General features: G+C 48.3%; 1 protein-coding gene across 5 annotated transcripts in view; it reads right to left on the bottom strand.

The window, feature by feature from the left end:
* The window catches only part of PC (pyruvate carboxylase), a 242,256-nt gene that overhangs the window by 184,661 nt on the left and 36,514 nt on the right, over positions 1 to 21,081 (bottom strand). For 4 of the 5 annotated variants that reach the window (XM_050960406.1, XM_050960405.1, XM_050960409.1 and 1 more), the window contains one exon: positions 19,752 to 19,856. The gene's annotated coding sequence lies outside the window, so the exon portion shown is untranslated. Of the gene's footprint in view, positions 1 to 5,171; positions 5,373 to 19,751; positions 19,857 to 21,081 lie in introns of all 5 variants that reach the window. The other variant, XM_050960407.1, reaches the window with a different exon arrangement.

Below are 21,081 nucleotides of genomic sequence, written 5' to 3' on the forward strand. Positions count from 1 at the left end.
ACGGTGGGCCCTCCAATCCTGTCTAGGGCCCAGGCAGCACCTGGCACGACAGGGGCCCTGGTCCATGACTGGGGTTCCTAGACTCTAGTGGAATACAAATAATTATTAGTATTTTAGAAAACCTGACATGGTGCCCAGTGGCCTAGGGGCCCTGATCACCTAAGTACAGCCTTGTCTCAGATGTTTTATAAGCCACTTGAAATAAAACCTTGTGCCCATGCTGGATTGGTAGGGATGGTGGTATGGGAAGGGGGTTTTACCTTTACACAGATTCTCCTGTAGTCACTAGGATGCTGTCACATCCTGGAACAATATTAATCTCAAACCAGCTCTGCTGCTAATTCCTTTATATTGCTGCATGAGGAGGCAGGAGACCTGCTACATTCCTGACATGCCTGTTGTGTGGCACAAATAAAAGGCTGATCCTTGCACAACAGTCAATATCCCAGGCCCCGCACAAAACGCAGCGTGGTCTAGTGGACGGGGCACTGAGCTGGAAGCCTGGACACCTGGGTTCTGTTCCCAGCTCTGCTCCTGGCCTTAGGCAAATACCTTCAGTCCGCAGGTTCGCCTGTTGTCTATTCACATCGTGAGCTCTTCAGGCCAGAGACTGGCTCTCTCTGGGCAGCATCTGGCACAAAGTGGCCCCAGTCTTGGTTTAATGGCCTTTAGGCACCACTGGAATACAAACTAGTAACAGTTCCCATGCTGTATGTATTCAAATGGGTGCCTCTCAAGATGCATTGCTACAGCCTGTGTTGCAGCGCTAACCTGCCCCCACTCCCAATGCTGTTGAAACTGCTGCTGACAGCTCTGTATAAAAGATGGCCATTGGTAAACACAGCAGCTTGTGGCACACGGCATTAGCTTCAGACACACAAGAATAGATGGAATGGGTGGTTACTGGCAGTACTGCCTAGAGGCCCTGACCGAGACCAGGGCTTCCACTGTGCCGGGCGCTGCATAAGCTGAGACCAGGGTAAGCTATCTCAGAACAAGGCATTATGTCTCCTGCAATCTGCAAGGCCCAAACCAAAACAGAACTTGAACTCAATGGGTCAAAGGGCAAAGCATGAATTGTTAGTACAGAAACGTGTTCTCATCTTGTTAGGGACTAAGGTCCTGTCTACCTTGTGGGAACTACCATGGCCTAGCCATGGACTTTTCACACCCTGGAGCACCGTAGCTATGTTGACCCCTGTTTGAAGCATACACAAGGTCTTTAGCATTTCTGGGAAACAGCCCACACCGAATTCCCGCATGGCTGCAGGGGGGTTATATCCTGTCACTGGGTGATCTGGTGAGAATTAGAGAGAGGGGTGGAGCCATCAAGCACTTGATAGGGTTGTGCAAATGTTGCTATATAGAGACACTCTGGGGAGAGGGGGCAATCTCCACCCCCGCCACCTGTTGAAGTAGGTACCATTCTCCCCCTTATACAGGTGGGGAAAAAGAGGTGGGGAGAGATTAAATGACCTGCCCATGGCCTGTGGCAAAGCAGGGAATTGAAAGAACCCAGGTCTCCCGGGTCAACACCCTAACCATTGCACCCTCCTTCCTATCCTCAGGACAGATACACCAAGCAAACGTGTAGCCATTCAGGAATAAAACCCAGGAGTCCTGGACTTCAGTCACCAGGCTCAAGTGGCCTTTGTGGATCCATTTGAGACAGATTCTTGTTCTGCTTTTGTCCGCTGGACAAAAGAGCCCTCTGCTATCAGAAATCTCCTCCTTGTGGGGGTACATATAGATCAGGAGCAAACCACCTCTTAGCTTTGTCTTGGATAAGCTAAATAGACTGTGCTCCTTTAGCCTCTGGGTTACTATTATGCATTAGCTATGCAGGTTAATTTCCCGATGTAGATGAGTCCTCACTCTGTTTTCCAGACCATGAATCGCTCTTGTGGCTCTTCACAGCCTCTCCAATATTCCACAAAATGTGGACCCCAGAACCAGGCACAGCACCCAGTCCTGGCCTACCCAGCTTGGTTTGTTCAGAATGGTAGTGACAGAAAAGCACCGATTTACTGCTGCAACACACACACAGAGTCCTCCTTAACATCTAAGATGCTATTATCCCCATTGTACAGATGGGCAAACTGAGGCAGACACAAGCTAAGTGACCTGACAAAGGTCACACAGGAAATCTGTGGCAGAGCAGGGAACTGAACCCAGGTCAGCCAAGTCCCAGCTGCTGGAACATCCTTCCACTTCAGAAGAACATTTCCAGCTACCAAACATGAGCCAACAAGCAGAAAAAGGGCTTGTCTACATCAGAAAGTTGCAGCGCTGGTGAGGGAGTTACAGCGCTGCAACTTTGAAGGTGTACACATCTGCAGGGCACCACCAGCGCTGCAACTCCCTGTTTGCAGCGCTGGCCGTACTCCCGTTTTGTCTCGGGTGTAGAGGATCCAGCGCTGGTGATCCAGCGCTGGTAATCCAATGTAGACACTTACCAGCGCTTTTCTTGACCTCCGTGGAAGGAGGAAGCCTCTGGTAATCAAGCGGGTCTCCTTTCCCGGTTTGCTCTCTCGTTCCCGGAGCCCAGAGCAAGCAGGTCTCCTTCCCTGCGGTTTGCTGGGGGGCTCCGGGAACGAGAGAGCAAACCGCGGCGAAGCGGGTCTCCTTTCCCGGTTTGCTCTCTCGTTCCCGGAGCCCAGAGCAAGCAGGTCTCCTTCCCTGCGGTTTGCTGGGTGGCTCCGGGAACGAGAGAGCAAACCGCGGCGAAGCGGGTCTCCTTTCCCGGTTTGCTCTCGCGTTCCCGGAGCCCAGAGCAAGCAGGTCTCCTTCCCTGCGGTTTGCTGGGTGGCTCCGGGAACGAGAGAGCAAACCGCGGCGAAGCGGGTCTCCTTTCCCGGTTGCTCTCTCGTTCCCGGAGCCCAGAGCAAGCAGGTCTCCTTCCCTGCGGTTTGCTGGGGGGCTCCGGGAACGAGAGAGCAAACCGCGGCGAAGCGGGTCTCCTTTCCCGGTTTGCTCTCGCGTTCCCGGAGCCCAGAGCAAGCCGGTCTCCTTCCCTGCGGTTTGCTGGGGGGCTCCGGGAACGAGAGAGCAAACCGCGGCGAAGCGGGTCTCCTTTCCCGGTTTGCTCTCTCGTTCCCGGAGCCCAGAGCAAGCAGGTCTCCTTCCCTGCGGTTTGCTGGGGGGCTCCGGGAACGAGAGAGCAAACCGCGGCGAAGCGGGTCTCCTTTCCCGGGTTGCTCTCGCGTTCCCGGAGCCCAGAGCAAGCAGGTCTCCTTCCCTGCGGTTTGCTGGGGGGCTCCGGGAACGAGAGAGCAAACCGCGGCGAAGCGGGTCTCCTTTCCCGGTTTGCTCTCGCGTTCCCGGAGCCCAGAGCAAGCAGGTCTCCTTCCCTGCGGTTTGCTGGGGGGCTCCGGGAACGAGAGAGCAAACCGCGGCGAAGCGGGTCTCCTTTCCCGGTTTGCTCTCGCGTTCCCGGAGCCCAGAGCAAGCAGGTCTCCTTCCCTGCGGTTTGCTGGGGGGCTCCGGGAACGAGAGAGCAAACCGCGGCGAAGCGGGTCTCCTTTCCCGGTTTGCTCTCGCGTTCCCGGAACCCCCCTTGAAGCCGCCCACAGCGCTGCAGTGTGGCCACATCTAACACCACTTGCAGCGCTGGTTGCTGTAAGTGTGGCCACTCTGCAGCGCTGGCCCTATACAGCTGTACTAATACAGCTGTAACAACCAGCGCTGCAAAACTTTAGATGTAGACATGGCCAAAGAGAGTAAACATAGAAAGGCAGCACATGGAGCAGCAAGTCACTCCCTACTCCCCTCTACAATTTCCCTTTAGTTAGGCTGACCTGCAGCTTCCTCTAATGACATCTTTCAATGACCTTATACTGCTCTCTTCAGCCCTGCTAAAAATTTGCAAATCATTCGCCCTGGAAATGGCTTCCTAGCATGCACATTTCTCTAAAGGCCTTGCACGGGCTAAGAAGAGTGCTGGGCTTCACTAACACATGCCAGTTAAGGCCCAATTACAGCCCATGCTAGGGAAAGAGGTTAGTACTTAGAGCGAGATTTTAGGCGACAACCCGACCAGTCGCACTTGAGACAAAAGGTTTTAACCTTACATCTGCCCGAGAAGAAAGGCTGAGCTTCGGCTGGGTTTAGCTAGCATATGTTACAAAGCAGATCCAAACATGACCTCTTAGCCTAGTCAAGACAAGGTCTTGTCAATGCATATTTACGGGCCGCTTGTGGCCGAGACAGGTCACGTTTTGGATGTTGCGAAGGCCCAAGCATCTCCAAAGGAAATCAAAGCATGCTAAGTTCCACACAGCAAGCCCTATACCTCCCCCAGATGCCCCTTACCTCTGCCAAGGCTGCAAATTGACCCAACAGCTGACTTGAACCCGTCTCAGTGTGAGAGACTAAAGACAATCCGCCTGTGGCTCAGAGGTGCACCAAGCTGGCAGGCTGCACAGTGGCTAGCCTATTACCTGTCTCCTAGGTAATCCCCTCTCGATGGAGCTGCTTGGAGGCTGTTTGCAGGAATTCCAGGGCTAATGATTTGCAAGTTTTAAGCAGGGGGCTGAAGAGGCCACTGCAGCAGTGAAAGACACCCAAAGATTGCATCAGGCTAGAGGAAGCGCCAAGTCAACCTAGCTACTAGGAAACTATATGAACGGGAATTCCAACAAATTGTGTGAATTGAAAGCAGATTAACTACTCCGGATTAGCTCCCTGTGTGGACTGCTCTTACTTTCAATTAGTTTAAACAACTCCCAGTTACTAATAATGAATCAATCTGATACATCAGCCCCTCCCTGTAGCAACGACAGCAGGAACTCTACACTGCCGCTGAGAGAGTGGTTCTCAGAGCAGATAGAGCTACCGGCGCTAGTTCTGCTCAAGATAACACGCTACAAGGAGCAACGTGGCGTGGCAGCACAGGCAGTGGCCTGGGCTAGCAACCTGAGTACAACTCGCCCGACCCCTTGGGTACCTACTTGGGTGGCTAACCTGAGCTGCCACCCACGGCCACGTGGCTACTTTTAGCACAGCTAGTACATGACTGTCTACCCACGACAGGAAGCACACTCCCAGCCACAGCGTACACAAATAAATGTGTTCGTCTCTAAGGCACCACAAGTACTCCTGTTCTTTTTACAAACTCTCAGTGAGTCAGGCCAGACTGATATTAATTGACTTAGTTACAAGCTAATAGTTACCTTTATCTCCCGTTGACAGATTGTATTTTTCAATCATGGCTGATTACACCTAGCAGGTCACTCACTGTATTTTTCTAACATCTGCCTTTTTTTTTTCCTCTTCTTTTCTATTCCTCCTGCTTCTGTGAAGTCTCTCTAGAAGGATCCCTCACCCTGCCACTCGTCTCTTCTAGACCTCTCTCTTTCTATCCATCTTCGTTCCTACAACAGAAAGACAATGATTTTTTTGTCATTTCCTTTAACATGTGGTTGGGATGACCCATTTGTATTCCCTTCCCATCTGCATTACTACAACTGATTGGGAAAAAAAACAATGACATTTTCTCCTCAAGGAACTTCAGACAAGAAAGTCTTTACATAGTTTCACAGATTCTAAGGCCAAAAGCAACCATTAGGTCAACCACTCTGACCTCCTGCATACCATAGGCCATTTATTTTCACCCTGATACCCTTGGGGGCGGGGGAAAATCTGGGCTACCTAGGTGAAGTTCCAAAACAATTCAAAATAAACGTGTGTGTCAACTCCCATTTTTGTTTGTTTTGAAAAAGACCACCATTATTTAGAAATGTGGCCACCCTTCAGAATCTTTGGCCAGGTTCTTTGATTATCAACCAGATCCAGAATAAGTAATGTAGGATGTAGCATGTTAATGCTGAATTGTAACTTTGTCTTCATAAAAAGTTACGCAGACGAACATTTTAAGTCAACATGAAAAAAAAAATCTTGTTTCTAGTCACCATTTTGATTACAGCATCATTTCATTTTTGGGGAGTTTTCAGCAAAAAAACCAAAACATTTTAAGTGAAAATTATTTTCTCTACTTGACATTTTAACCGGATAGTGTCATTTTGTCTTGTGAGGATTTTAATGGAAAAATAAGATGACATTTTAAGACAAAATTTGTGCTATAAATTAGTTTGTTCCAGAGTTGCAGCTGCTGGGTTTTGTTTTTTCGGGGCTGTTTCTTTGTTGGTGTTTTGATTTCAACCATAATGACATTTTCCATCAAACACCTTCTTTCTAATCAACATTTCGATTAAAGTGTCATTTCAAGGGTTTGTGATTTTTAAAAACAAAACACGCCTACATGGAATTTAAGTCAAAACAAAAACAACAATTCTCATTTCAACGGAAGTGTAACATTTTCATTTGCTTTTAATTAACGTTTTTAAAAAACAAAGTGAGATTTTAAGGCAAAACTAATGTTTTTCTTTTCAAACCTGGACTTGTTTGGTTTCCCCTGCGGGGAATTTAATTTCTTTTCTCATTCAAATTGACATTTCCTGTGAAAAGTGTCCAGTTTTGATTGTGCAGTGAAAAAGCTTTCCACAGGAAAAAATTCGGATTAACTCTCTTCTTGGCTCCTGGTAATGCAGTGTGATTCTTTGTCTCCCTCTAGTGGCCAATGTATGTATAGAGGCTAGAGCCTCCGAGCTAATGGACCTGGTTCTTTGACTATGCGGCTCTTAACTGTTTCCAGACTGCAAGTCTTTTTTTGCATGCCAGGGGCCCATCCAGTCAGGACTCTCTCCTTTTAGAGGGCACAACCCACAGGTTTTGAATCTATACTTTAAAATTCAACTCATGCTTTAAGATCCAGTGGTCCCAGGTTCACTCAACCAGAGGCATTGTTGCAATGAGTTTTCTTTCTTTCTTCTGTGTAACCATCACCCGCAGAGAACTGGCAGCCCCCCTCCCTCGTCACTTTCAGCGGGGTTGTACAGGAGTCCCTGTCTGGCCCTGTAATAAGAAGTTGGTGAACTATTCTGATGCAGGAACTAGAATAGACTCCAGCTCACCATGCCACAGCTGAATGGTGCAGAGAGACTTCAGTGCTCAGACCAGCACAGCTGACACCAATGCATCCCTTCATATCATTTTCAAGAGCAGACTGTCCCTTTAAACTCATAGCAGTTGTAACTTAGGTTCCTCATGCTCTCATTCTCCTCTAGGGGCCAGGCTCCCTGGCCAGACTACCACCACCACCCCCATGATGCCCCATGGCCATGGACTCTCATGATGTACTGCCTCCCCTCTCCAAGAGGGGGAACCATGGTACATCATGGGAGATGTAGTCTGACCAGAGTGCTCAGCCTATAGAGGAGAACTGGAACATGAGAAATGTGAACTACAGCTCCCATGAGGCACTGTGGCAGTATTTCAATAGAGATTTTCAGTCTTCGAATTTTCACCCAAAAAAAGGAGAATTTCCCACAAGCCCACCATCCCCCTTGCCAGTTTTCTAGTCTCTTCTTCACTGGCTCAAGGTACAGGCATACATTAGGAGCATTGGATCAAGCTAAGCATGGCTCTGCTGAGCTTAGACGGGCATGAGAAAGGACGCAGTTACCCTAGTGAGAGCACAAGTTGCACTGCTGGATGGCTGTATTAAATGGGCAGAGCTTTTCTGTCCTGTAAACTGGGTGAGGAGTCACTAATCTACTCCTGGGCCCTGAAGCAAATGAAAGGGGGGTAACCTTTGACCTTTGCTGAGTGGGTCAAACACAGCGGGTGGCTTGAACCTGATCTTTCGCAGTTTGCTGTTGCTGAGATTCCCTGCTGGCCAGACACTTTCACCAAGCTGTCCTCTGCAGTTGAACCCGAGCAGGGGAGGGGCTATGAGCAGGCACTACATTTTTTTGCTAGCTAAAATCCTAATACTAAACGTGTTTCTATCTTAGATACTTATATAAGGGTCCCTCAGCTAAGCCCATTGTCATTTTCCATATGCTCCCCCTCACCCCGTCTCCGCTTGTGAGGCAGGGAGGTGTTATCCCATTTTTACACACGGCAAAACCAAGGCACAGAAAGACTATGGGCTTGTCTACACCACAAATGCTTTACCAGTGTCATGGAGTCACCAGGCCAATGCTCTGGAACTACTCCATACGAAGCCAGTCAGGACTCTGAGGGACCCTCCTCTCTCTGAGCACATTGTCACCAGGGCAAGAAGCTTACACAGCTTCGACCTTCCTGGGTCTGACCTCGGAGCATTCAGCATCCCCTTCCTCCCAGTGTGCTTCCTGCAGCGAGTCTGCCCAGGCAGGGCTCCTAGGGTGACCAGACCGGGGGGGGGCAAACTGTTTTGTTTTTTTCTCTTGCTCTGCTGGCAGGACTCCTTCCCCTCCCCCCATGTGTCCCAATATTTTCTTCATCCCATCTGGTCACCCTAGGGGCTCCTGGGGAAGCCAGAGGGCCCTGCACCCCAACTCAGCAGTGATTCTCAGCCAGCATGTAGAACAGGAAGGTTTATTAGTTGACAGGAACACAGCGTAGCACAGAGCTTGGCTATCACAGAAATCAGTGACTTTCAGCCAAGTCCATCTTGGGGAGTCCTGGGCCAGACAGTCTGGACTCCCCCTCTTTCAGTCCCCCAAGCAGACTGCCAGCTTCCAGCGATCGGACCTGCGACACACCCCTTGCGCCTCCTCCTCCTCTTTGTCCTGCTTCCTGGTCAAAAGGTGTCACCTGGTCACATCCCCTCCTGGGTCTCAGGTTACAAAGGGCACCACCATAACATATGTGCAGACCGCTGGATAGCCTCACCTGCCCCGAAGGTCTCAGCAAAAAAATCACACTCCTATTTCCCACCACTGAAATACTGGTGCAATACACAGGGAAACGAAGGTACACACAATATTAGTATAGGACAGTAAGACTCACATGCAACGTAACACGATGAATAAAACCTCACTTCAGCACAACCAGCATAGTTACTCCAGGATCGCTATGCCAGCAAAGCCTTCCGCTGGCACAGTAACACCACCTCCCGGGACGTTATCTATGCCAACAGAGGCCCTCTTCTGTCGGTATAGTTGTGTCTGCCCCAGAGGTTTGCCAGCCTCACTCCTAGCTGACATAACTACGCCAACAGAGCTTTGTAGCATAGACTAAGCCCAAGTGACTTGCCCACACACAAAAGCTGGACCTCTGTCCCGGTACAGTTAAACCAGTACAATCCTCCAGCTCCAGTGTGTGGACTCAGTTTACCAATATGAAAGTGCTTATAATGGTATAGCTCACGTCAGTATGGGAAGGGAAGCAAGCCACCTTCATACCACTCTCTGGAGTCCACAATTGTGGGGGAGGTGTTACTATTAGGGATGTAAAATGTAAAACAGTTAACCAGTCAACTAGTAAGCATTAGGGTTACTGTTAACCAACCTTAACAATTAACCCCCTGCACGCCGGCCAGAGGGACCCCAGCCCTGGCCACCCTGCGCCAGCTGGAGCGACCTCAGTTAACCAGCTAAACAATAAAATTATAGCGTTTAAACAGTTAACTGTGTAAATGATCTTTACATCCCTAGTTAATATTGCTTTGCCTAGAGACTGATGCAGAGGTGAGCCTGCAGAATCACTACCAGAGGTGTGAATTACCCCATTCACCTGTGGGAACCAGGGTGATATAATCAGACAGGGGAAGGGCAGTTGTTTACACAAAACCAACTTCAAATATCCATCCCTTGTCCAGCCAGGAAGACACAATGGTGGCCCTTTAAAGTTAATGGAAAGACATTGAAACTGAAAAGAAAACCAAAGTCTTGGAAAACTGAGGAAGGAGGGAGTTTCTCCTCACTTACGTAACCATGAATTACCACAGTCTGAGGCTGTGTCTACACTATGGACCTCACAGCAGCACCGCTGTACCGCTGCAGCTGCGCCACTGTAAGGTCTCCTGTGTAGCCGCTCTCCCACCGGCATAATTAAACCACTCCTAAAGAGCGACAGTAGCTATGTCAGTAGTAGCGCGTCTCCCAGCACCATAGCGCTGTCCACACCGGTGCTTTTGACAGTGAATAGCTTAACTTTGGCAATTAATTGATTTTTGATTATTAGCAGGTAAATATGCCCAGTGGTCTGTGATGGGATGTTAGATGGGGCGAGATCTGAGTTACTACAAAGAATTCTTTCCTGGGTGCTGACTGGTGAGTCTTGCCCACATGCTCAGGGTTTAGCTGATCGCCATATTTGGAGTCGGGAAGGAATTTTCGTCCAGGGAAGATTGGCAGAGACCCTGGAGGTTTTTCGCCTTCCTCTGCAGCGTGGGGCACGGGTCACTTCCTGGAGGATTCTCTGCACTTTGAGCTCTTTAAACCACGATCTGAGGACTTCAATAGCTCAGACATAGGTTAGAGGTTTGTTACAGGAGTGGGTGGGTGCATGAGATTCTGTGGCCTGCATTGTGCAGGAGGTCAGACTAGATTATCATAATTGTCCCTTCTGACCTTAAATCTGTGAATCTATGAACCAGGCGCAACAGTCAGCGATTATAAAGCCAGAAGGGTCCACTGTGATCATCTGGTCTGACCTCTTATATAAAGACAGGCCGTAGGAATTCCTTGAATTCATAGCGGGTTGAAAAAGAGCAGATCTTTTAGAAACATATCCAGTCTTGATTTTAAAATTGCCAGGGATGGTGAATCCACCACAGCTCTTAGTAAATTGGGCCACTGGTTAGTTACCCTCATTGTTATGCAGAGATGAGCCTGCTTGGAGAGGTGTGAACTGGCCCATTCATTTCAGTGAAAGGTCAGCTCAGCTGCTCAGTGACCACTGGCTGTGCACAGTAAGTGCACGGTCAAACAAGCTGCTACGTTCCACCCCAGAAACAGCTGCATGTCAGCAGCAGCTGAAGCAATGGCCGTATAGCTTGTATTCCAGTTACACATTCCCAAAGTGCCCAAGGGAATTCAAGCAAGACAAAGGAAGTTTATGAGATACACAGTTGTTATTGTAATAAGAAGCTTGTTGTAAACTCCCACTGGGCACGTTGGAAGTGCTACAGAAGGAAGAAAATTAGGTGAGTGGCCTGGGCAAAGCAGTATCTACTGTTTTCTTTTCAACCTCATTTTCTTTGTTTCTTTAAAAAGCCTGTTTACTGAGCAGTTTTACGCTGCGAAGGGACACTAAAGCAGCCATTGTGTGCTGTATATTTATTGTCTCTGACTGCAGCCAATTTGCTCAGTCTGTGAATAAAAAGAGATCAGCCTCAACTGCTAGCTCTGCAAATTAAGCTCAAACGCAGAACAGTCCTGCATGAAGTCCTGGGATTTAGTCCCAAGACATGAGACCTGGCTTCTGTTCCGGATTCTGTCACTGACCTTCTGTCAGAGTCTGGGTAGGCCCTTTCGCCTCGCTGTGCCTTGGTTTCTCCACCATGTCTAGTTAGATCATAATCTTGTTGGGGCAGGGACTGTCTCTCATGGTGTGTCTAGGCAATGTCCAGTGGGACAAGGCCCTGCTCTTAGTTGGGGATTTTATGTGCCACCGTAGTAGTAGTACTAGAGGAAATGTGTGGGCAAATCGTTAGAGCAGAGGGACAACCAGAAGTCAGGACTTTTGGCCCCCTCTGGGAATGTAGTCAAAACAGAGGCTTCAAACCCAGGCTGCTAACTTCCAGTCCACTTATGTGTTTATAAATCATGGTAAACCCTGGATAAACACAGACTCCCTTTGTGACCATGGTCATGTCACTTCGCTCCATGCCTCAGTTTCCCCTACCTGTAAAATGGGCCTATGTCCTGTGATGTGTCATTCCATATTCTTTATGAAAATATGCTTATGATATGAATATGAAATAACTGAGATATACTTTATGCAAGATGGCTCATGTAAGATATCATTGGAAAGGTTATGATTTACTGAATGCGATTATCCTATTTGTATGCATGTATCATTTCTGTACCTGAAATTAGGAATACTGACTATGGATCTGTATTTCACGACTCTCACTGCTAACACTTCAGGTACAACAGTGGAAAAGCCAGCGGTGCTGATGGCCCATCGACAAGGACAATGGACTGCAAAAGAGCTCAGTCTTCCTGTGAACAGCCTGTGAAGAATGGTTATGGGGGCCCTACAGAGGCATGTGACCATCTCACCTGGTACTGGGGCCCATCTTGAATTCTGTACTTTTCCAGGAGAAGGCAGGTAGGGGTGTGTGTGTGTGTCTGTGTGTGAGTGAGAGAAACTTGGAAACAAAGGACTCCTGCCTTATGTGAATCCTATTTAAGGGTGGGGAGTGAGGTAATCCAGGTCAGCAGATCTCCCCTGCTACTCCACCCAAGATGACTGCTGGAAACAGCTTAGACTGAACTTGAAGGGGAAAACTGGACCCAGGCTGGAAGGGCATCTGGCTTGTGAAGAAGATTATTAGAACCACATTTAGGGGAAGAACTTGCATGTAACCAGTTTCTTTAGTGTATTAAGCTTAGTTTGCGAGCTCTGTTTTATTTTCTTAGTAATCTGCCTTGTTCTGTCTGCTACCTCCTTAACTACTTAAAATACACCTGTTATAGTTAATAAATTTATTTCTGGTTTACAATATAACCCAGTTTATGTGATTTCTAACTGGCGGGTGGGGGACAAGAAGTTGTGCACACCTTCCTCCACACTGAGGGAAGAGGCGAATTTCATATCATTTTGGATTTGTACTCCAAGGGGGGCAGGGTGGACATATGGATGCTGTGGCAAGTCCCTTAAGCTGAGCCTTTCCAGAGTGGATCTTGGTCTGTCTGTGCAGCTGGGTGTGGCCCTGTCAGTGTGCTTGGCTGGAAAAGACTGGGGAGCCTAGCCCAGCAAGGACAGCTAAAAGGGGACTCAGGCTGGCAGAATAGTCTGACTCAGTGGTGTCCCAGCACACCAGGTGACACCCCCGGGGGTTCAACCCATCACATCCAATGACACAAACAGGAATATAGATCAAAAGCACAACTCATTGGCCTGACATACAAATAATAACCACAGTACCTAAAGTCTCTGCCTGAGATCACAGAATATCAGGGTTGGCAGGGATCTCAGGAGGTCATCTAGTCCAACCCCCTGCTCAAAGCAGGACCAATCCCCAGACAGATTTTTGCCCCAAATCCCCCACTCAAGGATTGAACTCACAACCCTGGGTTTAGCAGGCCAATGCTCAAACCACTGAGCTATCCCTCTGAGGCCCACAGTCACTCTGGGTACCCTTCACACCCTCACTGATATCATCCCTCTGGGCATTGCAGAGACAGGCCCTGCCCTGAAAGGCTGACAGTTTATAAGAACAAGCTACGTCAGCAGAAGGCACCTTTATACTGGAGTCACAGCACCTGCACAATGGAGGTTGGACCAATGCTGTTCATGAGGCATAGGATCTGTGTGTACAGCCACGCTTAGATGAAGTGTTCATGTGTGGGGCACGGGACCATTTAACTGGTTCAAATACTTCTCGCAGCTAAAAAAATAAGAGCACAAATACAGGATAAAGCCCAAATCAGTACTTTGCAACGAAGATCTCATTCTTCTAAATCTCCCAGGCTGCAGTATTAAAGGACTGTGCATGGCTGCAGTATTAAAGGACTGAGCTGGAGCACAAGAATTCTCGCATCATTTGAAAGCCAGATGAAAGTAGGAGAACATTTGAAGTGTCAGATATAAGGCGCAGCCAGAACGCCACTGAATTTAAGGAGAATAAAGAGCTCTGCTGTATGAATGACATAAACGGAGCCCTGCTGCTCCCAGAAATACACGCAGTCCAATTCATGCTGCTATAGCAAGCTGCCTACCCAGCTGCCTCTGATCTGCTCTTTGTCGCAGGGCCCCAGGACAGAGCTTTCTGCTGCTTCTCTTTGGGGATTTCCCCATTTTTCACAAAGCACTGAGCACTTGCTCTTGGAAAAACAGGCCCTTTTAAGGAGGCTGAGGATGAGCAAAGCCTAAGATTGAGATACTCCAAAATCACTAGTCATGTCTGAAAATCCTGCTCTCTCTCTCCAGGAGTTTAGCAGCAGCTCCCCATCAGTTCAGGTGGAAGCCTCACAGATCCCAGATCAAGGATATCTGTCTATTACTAGCAGGATAGCAGCACCTAAGGCACTGACCAAGACTGGGGCCTAGTTCCTCTAAACACTAAATACCACGTTTGTTCCAAGATCTGGAAGGGAAATGAGGTCAAGTGGTTAGAGCGGGGGCTAGGCGTCAGGACTCCTGGGTTCTATTCCCAGTTCTGAGATGAGTGGTCCAAACAGGAGTGACTAGGAGTCCAGGACTTCCAATAATTAGACTAAAAGCCCCTTGGGGCAAGGATCATCTTTTTGTTTTGTGTTTGAACAGACCCTAGCAGTGTGGGGGCCTGGTCTGTGACTAGGGCGTGTAGGCACCGTAGTAATACAAATAATGAGACTCCCAGGTTCTATTTAAAAGTTGAGGTGGGGGGGAGGTTGGTGGGTTCCAGTGGTTAAAGCGGGGGACTTGAGGGTCCAGGACTCCTGGGTTCTATGCTTGCCTCTAGAAATAGAGTGGGGTCTAGTGGTTAGAGTTTGGGGGCTGAGAGTCAGGACTCCCACCTCTGACAGCAAAAGTCACTGCTCTGAGAATGGAGTGTAAAGCCCCTGCCCCATAATGCAAGGTAGGCGGAGACCTTTGACCAAGGAGTGTGAGTTAGAGAGTGTGTTAGCATGGGACAAGGCTTGCCTTCCTTGCGACTTTCAATTCCGCCCCCAGGCCCCAAGCAGCTCCTCTTTGCTGGGAAGCACTTAACCAATTACAGTTAATACGTCCCCAGTCAGTCTTCAAATTAATCTCCTGAATTAATTTGAAGAGTAAATGAAATTACTGTCCCCAGGCCATCCACGTGCTGTGATTCTGACCCGGGCTGCAGCTAAGCAGGGTTGAGCATGGGTGATATGTGAATGGGAGACCATGACTGCTTGTTCCTCTGGCACCATGCCATCCCCAATGTCCCAGGCAGTGCAGCCAGGAGGGGAAGGGAAGAAGACACCAGCAGCTTTCCACTGCTCCTGGTGGGGAATGGGGAGTGGCAGGGGAGGGTTTGGGGGAGCCTGCCAGGATCCCAGGAGCCTGTGGAGCAGCCAGGCTCCTGGCAGGGAGCTGCCAGCAGAGGTGAGAGACCAGGCCCTCAGCTCCCCACACTGCCCCTCTTAGGTCAGTGGAAGTGCTCCCAGTGAGGACCTGCACCCACGACAGAAGGAGGGTTGTGTGGACATGAACCACTGCAGTGTAAGTTAACCTCATATATGTCAACTCAGGTTTGTAGTGTAGACATGCCCTTAAAGGCCTTAGACTTTGTCTTCACTGCATTAAATAAACAAAACCAAACCCAAGTTGTTTCACTGTGGGATGACTAACACATGGTCACTTTCCTGCTGTAAAACAGAGTGGAGGCAAGGCACTGGTAGTCGTAGGCCAGGTATACACTACAGACTTCTGCTGGAACAGCCCATACCCGCACATGGAGGGGCCCCCCACCTCGTCCCTGCATAACCTCCACTGGGAGCACAGGGAAGCTGCCCAGGGCTTTTCACGCGCAGGGAGCAGAGTCCAGCTGCCCTGAATTCTCCCCCCTCCCACCCGCTCCATGAGGGTAGCCAGGCAACTGTGGCAATTTCACAGCTCACCCAGCTGTGAAATTGACACAGCTGCCTGGCTCCTGGCAGGGAGCAGGTTGCTCAGGCTCCCAGTCGGGAGCAGGGGGAAGCCACCCAGCTATCCAGGGGAGCTGGGTTCTAGCAGCCAGCTTTCTTGTCAATTTCATAGCCTCTGCCATGAAATTGACAAGATAGCCAATGTAAGGGACATAGCGTCTACACAAACGCTACACAGACAGTGTCGCCCTAACTACACCATCACAAGCCCTTGTGGAGGTGGAGTTATCATGTCGGTGTCCTAGGGCGCTTACATCGGTGGGAGGAAGGCTGCAGTGTAGACACTGACTTAATTAGGTTGACATAAGCTGCCTTATGTCAACCTAATTGTATAAGATAGGCCAGCCCCTCATCTCACCTTTGTTCCTTCGCATGGCTGTGCTGCTGGAAATCTAAAAGCTGATGAAAGCTAACTGGGCTGAAAAAGACCACAAGCACATTTCCTTTTGATTCAACATCTGCTTGCATTGCCTGGAACAAACCAAATTTCCACGAAAGCTTAAAAGTCCGGAGGATTTCCAGGGATCAGTGACTCTGAGGCCAATTAACCACTAGAGCAGCTTGCTAAGGAAGGTGGTGGAATTGTCTCACTATTCCTTATGCTCCTCTGTGGGTCCGTATGCATCTGCCCTCTCTTCTGAGCCCTTTGGGGCAGGGACTTTCTCTCATGGTGTCTCTGGACAGCACCCAGCACAATGGGGGCCTAGCTTGGCCAGGGTCCATGCAGCGCCTGGCATGATGGAGGCTCCCCAATCTGTTGAGTGCTGTGCCAGTGCCTAGTCTGACAGAGGGGCTCCCATCTCACAAGAACATTGGCATGGAAGGGACTTCCTGGGTCATGAAATCCAGGCCCTTGCTATCGCAACCAACTATGTCTCAATCAGAGACTGTGGAGAACCGGCATAACAGGGCCCCCCAGTTCATTGGTCCAGGCCTCCAAACACTACCCTAATGCAATAATAATTGACATTACCTCTTTGATTCTTCAAGGTTGTGTATTTTTCCCCACTGACTCCAGACTCCTCCTACCTCCTCCCCAAGCCCTCCTCCCTGGCTGTCACTCTATAGGCAAGCTTGCTTCAAACTGACTAACGCAGAGTCTGATTCTGAGAGACACTGCAGTGTGCCATCAGCTGCTAGGGAAGTGATGGGACGGGGTCTGGCAGTGACTTACAGAGTTCAAGCCCAAACCTCTGAAGCATTCAGCTGTATGTTATGATTTATCCTTTTAAATGCCACTTCATTTCCAATTGCTGCAACTGAAACGCCTTTTGTTCTGAGGGTTGGAAGGCAGTGTGTCTGTGTGTGCATGTGTCTTTGTGTGCCTGTGTCTGTGCGTATATGAGTGAGAGAGAGATTAAGTGTGATTAACAGACATTACTATGCAGATACACTGGTTTACACAGCTGCAATATTCTTATCTTATTCAAGACAATCCACTCATAGCCCAGTATATTCTTCCAGCCTTTGTATCTCTGGCAGTTCATGGGGAGAGACACTAGCTGGGAGTGAAAACAGGCATGAATCATATAGCTGCAGGAAATATCAGTTTAGAGATGAGTAGCCCCCAGAGTCCATAAATTGCATGTTCGTTAAACCAGCTAATTTAGGGAGATTTCCAAATGTACTCACTACAATAGAGGCAATGAGGGGCAGTGGGTAGCCCCTGGTGCTGAGCACTACACAGATACCCCTACTCTTCAACTGAGATCGGGTAGTCCCACCCCCGCACCATGCCAGGTGCCACACAGACCCATCCCTCTGACCAAGAGCAGGGGGAGTCCCTCCTCATCATGCTGGATGCTACATGGACACATAATGAGACAGGCCTTACTTACTCCAAAGATCTTACAGTCTAAATAAAAGAGAAAGGGGAAACTGAGGCCCCAAGAGGGGTTGCCCAAGGTCAGCGGCAGACACACTGCCAGCAGTAGAAACAAAAAGTGTCCATACTCCCAGTTCTGGACCCTAGCCACTAGATCACACAGCCACCAAGGAGGAGTTTTGAGCTCTGATTTTAGGCCGCACGTGCGTGTAAGGAAATGACACCACCACTAACCATGCTCCATAAATCGACTTTACACAGAACGGAAGTGACACCAAACATTAACTCAAGCCTTGTGGAAAATGTGAACTGACTCATTCCTGGTGCCGTTTATTACAGGAATGAATGGCAAGCATCCATCTGTCACTGTTGGCACCAAACCACTAACCCCGCCCTTGGCATCTGTTTTTGTGCTTAGATTCACACACAGCCTCTCTATCACCGGGCTCTCTCTAGACTTGAATGTGCAGTTGTGCCAAAGAGTGTCATGATTTACTAGCGGTTAACATGCATCACCCAGAGCTGTACAAATAAATGAGTTTTTAATTCAGGGGTTAAACCAGAAAAAAAAACGTAAAATTGGTTTTGGGTTGGTCAGAAATTAAATTTTTTTGGAAACTTTTTTGGAGAACGGAAAAAGAAGAAAAAAGTTTAAAGTAAAATGTTTCATTGAGTTTGAGGTGTTTTTTTTTTAAACACTTCTTAAAAAAAACTGAAGAAAAAATTGAAACAGTCATTTTGAATTAAAAAAATAAAAAAAAAATTTTTTTTAATATATTTTCCAGCTGAAACAATTTGGTTCGGCACAAATTCATGAAACATTTCAAGCAACAACAAACCTGCATTTTATGCTGAAAACAAGTTTCACCTCAAAAATTCTGTCCCCCTCTATTAAATAGCACAACTGGACATTTCAAACAGCTTATTTCCAGGCTTCAACGAACGTCATCCTAAAGCATAATGCAGCCACGTGACAAAGGATTGTTCCCAGTCCTGGCCATGACGAACAGGACAACTCAAGATTTGTTATGAACGCCTAGAGATTGTGGCACTGGAGTTAATTCACGTTAATTAATGTTTTTGAAAATGCTATCTAATAATACCATCTAGCTTGTATCTAGCGCTTCTCTTCAGTAGATCTCAAAGCACTTTAAAAAGAAGGTCAGTATCATTCCTGGTAGATGAACGCCCGGGCTGTCTCCCGGGTGTAATTCAAGAAGTCATGTCGATAAAAAAAAGCCAAAATTGGCTGAGAACTTAAACACTGGCTGGTAACAGACCACGAACCCCAGAGATGATTGACCCTGGTGCTATTCTGAATAAAGAGAGCTCTCAGCCAAGCTTGTATCTACTTCCATCGCTTCATGCTAACTCAAGACATTCTAGACTTCACAGTAGCACACAGAGTGATAATCCTGGAATCTTATTTTGAAGATTCTCATTTTACAGATGAGGAAACTGAGTCACTGAGCAGGAAAGTGACTTACCAAAGGTCATCCAGTAGACTAGTGGCGGAAACCGAAAAGAACCTGATTCCCAGTCCATTGCTCTATCCTCTATACTAGGCTACACTGCCTCTATACAGTCTGCAAACTTGAAGCAGTACGGTCTAGTGGTTAAGGCACCAGACTAGGAGGAAGTAGGGTGACCAGATGTCCCGATTTTATAGAGACAGTCCCAGTTCTGGGATTTATTTTTTTTTTTTTAATATACGCTCCTATTACCTCCCCCCCCCCACCTCCTGTCCTGATTTTTCACATTTGCTGTCTGGTCACCCTAGGAGGCAGGGACCTGTGGGATCCAGCTCCAACTCTGCCACTGATCTACTATGGGACCTTTGGTAAGACACATCTCCGCCTTGTGCCTCAGTTTCTCCTCCTAAGCTTTGCCTATTTAGAATGTGATTTTGGGGGGAACTGGGACTGTCTCTTGCAATACCCAGCATGACAGGGCCCCAGTCTTCGTTGAGACTTCTAGGTGCTATCCTAAGGAGAAGGAGTTTGGTCTTGTGCCAGGTACCACACAGACCCATAGTGAGACATAGCTCCTGCCCTACAACGCATACACTCATAGAACCCCGGAGTCCTGAGTTTGAGACCAGTGCTCTATCCAGTAGGTCACATGGTCTCATTTGGTTTGGTAATTTGCCTGTCAAGGGAACTCTCTTTTTAAGCAACATAAAAACCAAACCAGATTATTCAAAGACATGATCACTCTTCCTAGGCAGCAGAGAGGGAATGTAACAGAGGAGCAAAGCTGAGCAGGCTTAGAAGTCAAACAAACACGCCTGTGTGAAGAGAGTTTTAGCAGGAAAAGCCAAAGAGACCTACGTTCAGGGAGCCTGCACCTCACTTCTAGTGCATGGGGATCGTGGGTGAGAAACACGGCGCGGCCTCCGATCCGAGCTGGGTTCCCAGAAGGGGAAAGGCTTTATCCTGCAAAGACAAAAGAGGAAAATTAAGGGAAGTAAAACCACAATAAATCGAGCCAGGGAGAGTTGTGCTGAGAATAGCAATTGATGCAGAGTTGCAATTGCTGAGGGAATAGAAAACCCAGGGATTCAGAACACAGGGCTGGAAAAAAACCCTCCCGCCTCAGTGAGTCCAGTCCCTGCTGTCGCAGGCAGCCATGTCATAGGCTCCTGGTCAGAAATTTATCAATGTTTGCTTCCCTGCTCCTTCAGAATCTCCCTCCTCTCGTGGGTAGAAACCTCCTTCTCATTTCTAGCTAAAACTGGTTCCTGGCCAGTTTATTCTCATTTGTTCTTGTGCCGATATTGTCCTTGAGCTTCAACAACTCTTCTCTGCCCCTGGGATTTGCACCCGGATGCATTTCTAGGGAGCAATCCGATCCCCTCTGAGCTCAAGGGGAACAGGCAGACATCAGCTCAAGTCATCACACCAAGTGGTTGGCCCATCTAGAGAGGAAGAATGGTCCAGTGGTCAAGGTGGGCAAGGCCTGCAGCCTGGGAGACCTACTCCACCACAGGCTCCATGTATGACATTGGGCAAATCACTTCGGCACACACAGATCGGGAGAATTGTTCCAGTGAGAGCCGTTTCCCCTCCCACCCTTTGCCTGCTTAGGCCTGGTCTAGGCACAGGTTTTGTACCAGTATAACCATTTCAATTATCGGGTCTGATTTTTTTTTTTGTTGTTGATTTATATGTGGATTATGGTAATGCCCAGGAGCCCTAGTTATGGAGCTTTCCATTAGGTGCTGTACAATCACAGAACAAAAAGATGGTCTCTGCCCCCAAACAGCTTCCACTCAGAGGCTTGTGTACACAGCAAAAATGACAGGTATTAGGGATTCCGGAATATTCCACAATAGCTCCCCATGTGGACGCTCTTATTCCGGAACTAGGGTGATCCACTTTAGAAACTGACTTCAGAATAAAAGCGCCTCCCATCCCCCACCCCAGGAGTTACTCCAGAATAGACTCAAATTATAAAGCTAGACAGGACCACTATGATCATCTAGTCTGACCTCCTGTATAACACAGGCCCCACAGGACTGCCCTGAATTACTGACTTGTTGAACTAGCATGGACCTTTTAGAAAAAAACATCCAGTCTGGATTTAAAAATTGCAGGTGATGAAGAACCTGCCCCAGCCCTTGGTAAATTGTTTTAATGGTTAATAACTCTCACTGGTAAA

Source organism: Gopherus flavomarginatus, chromosome 6 (genome assembly GCF_025201925.1).
Source record: "Gopherus flavomarginatus isolate rGopFla2 chromosome 6, rGopFla2.mat.asm, whole genome shotgun sequence".
In the NCBI taxonomy this organism is placed as follows: Eukaryota; Metazoa; Chordata; order Testudines; family Testudinidae; genus Gopherus; species Gopherus flavomarginatus.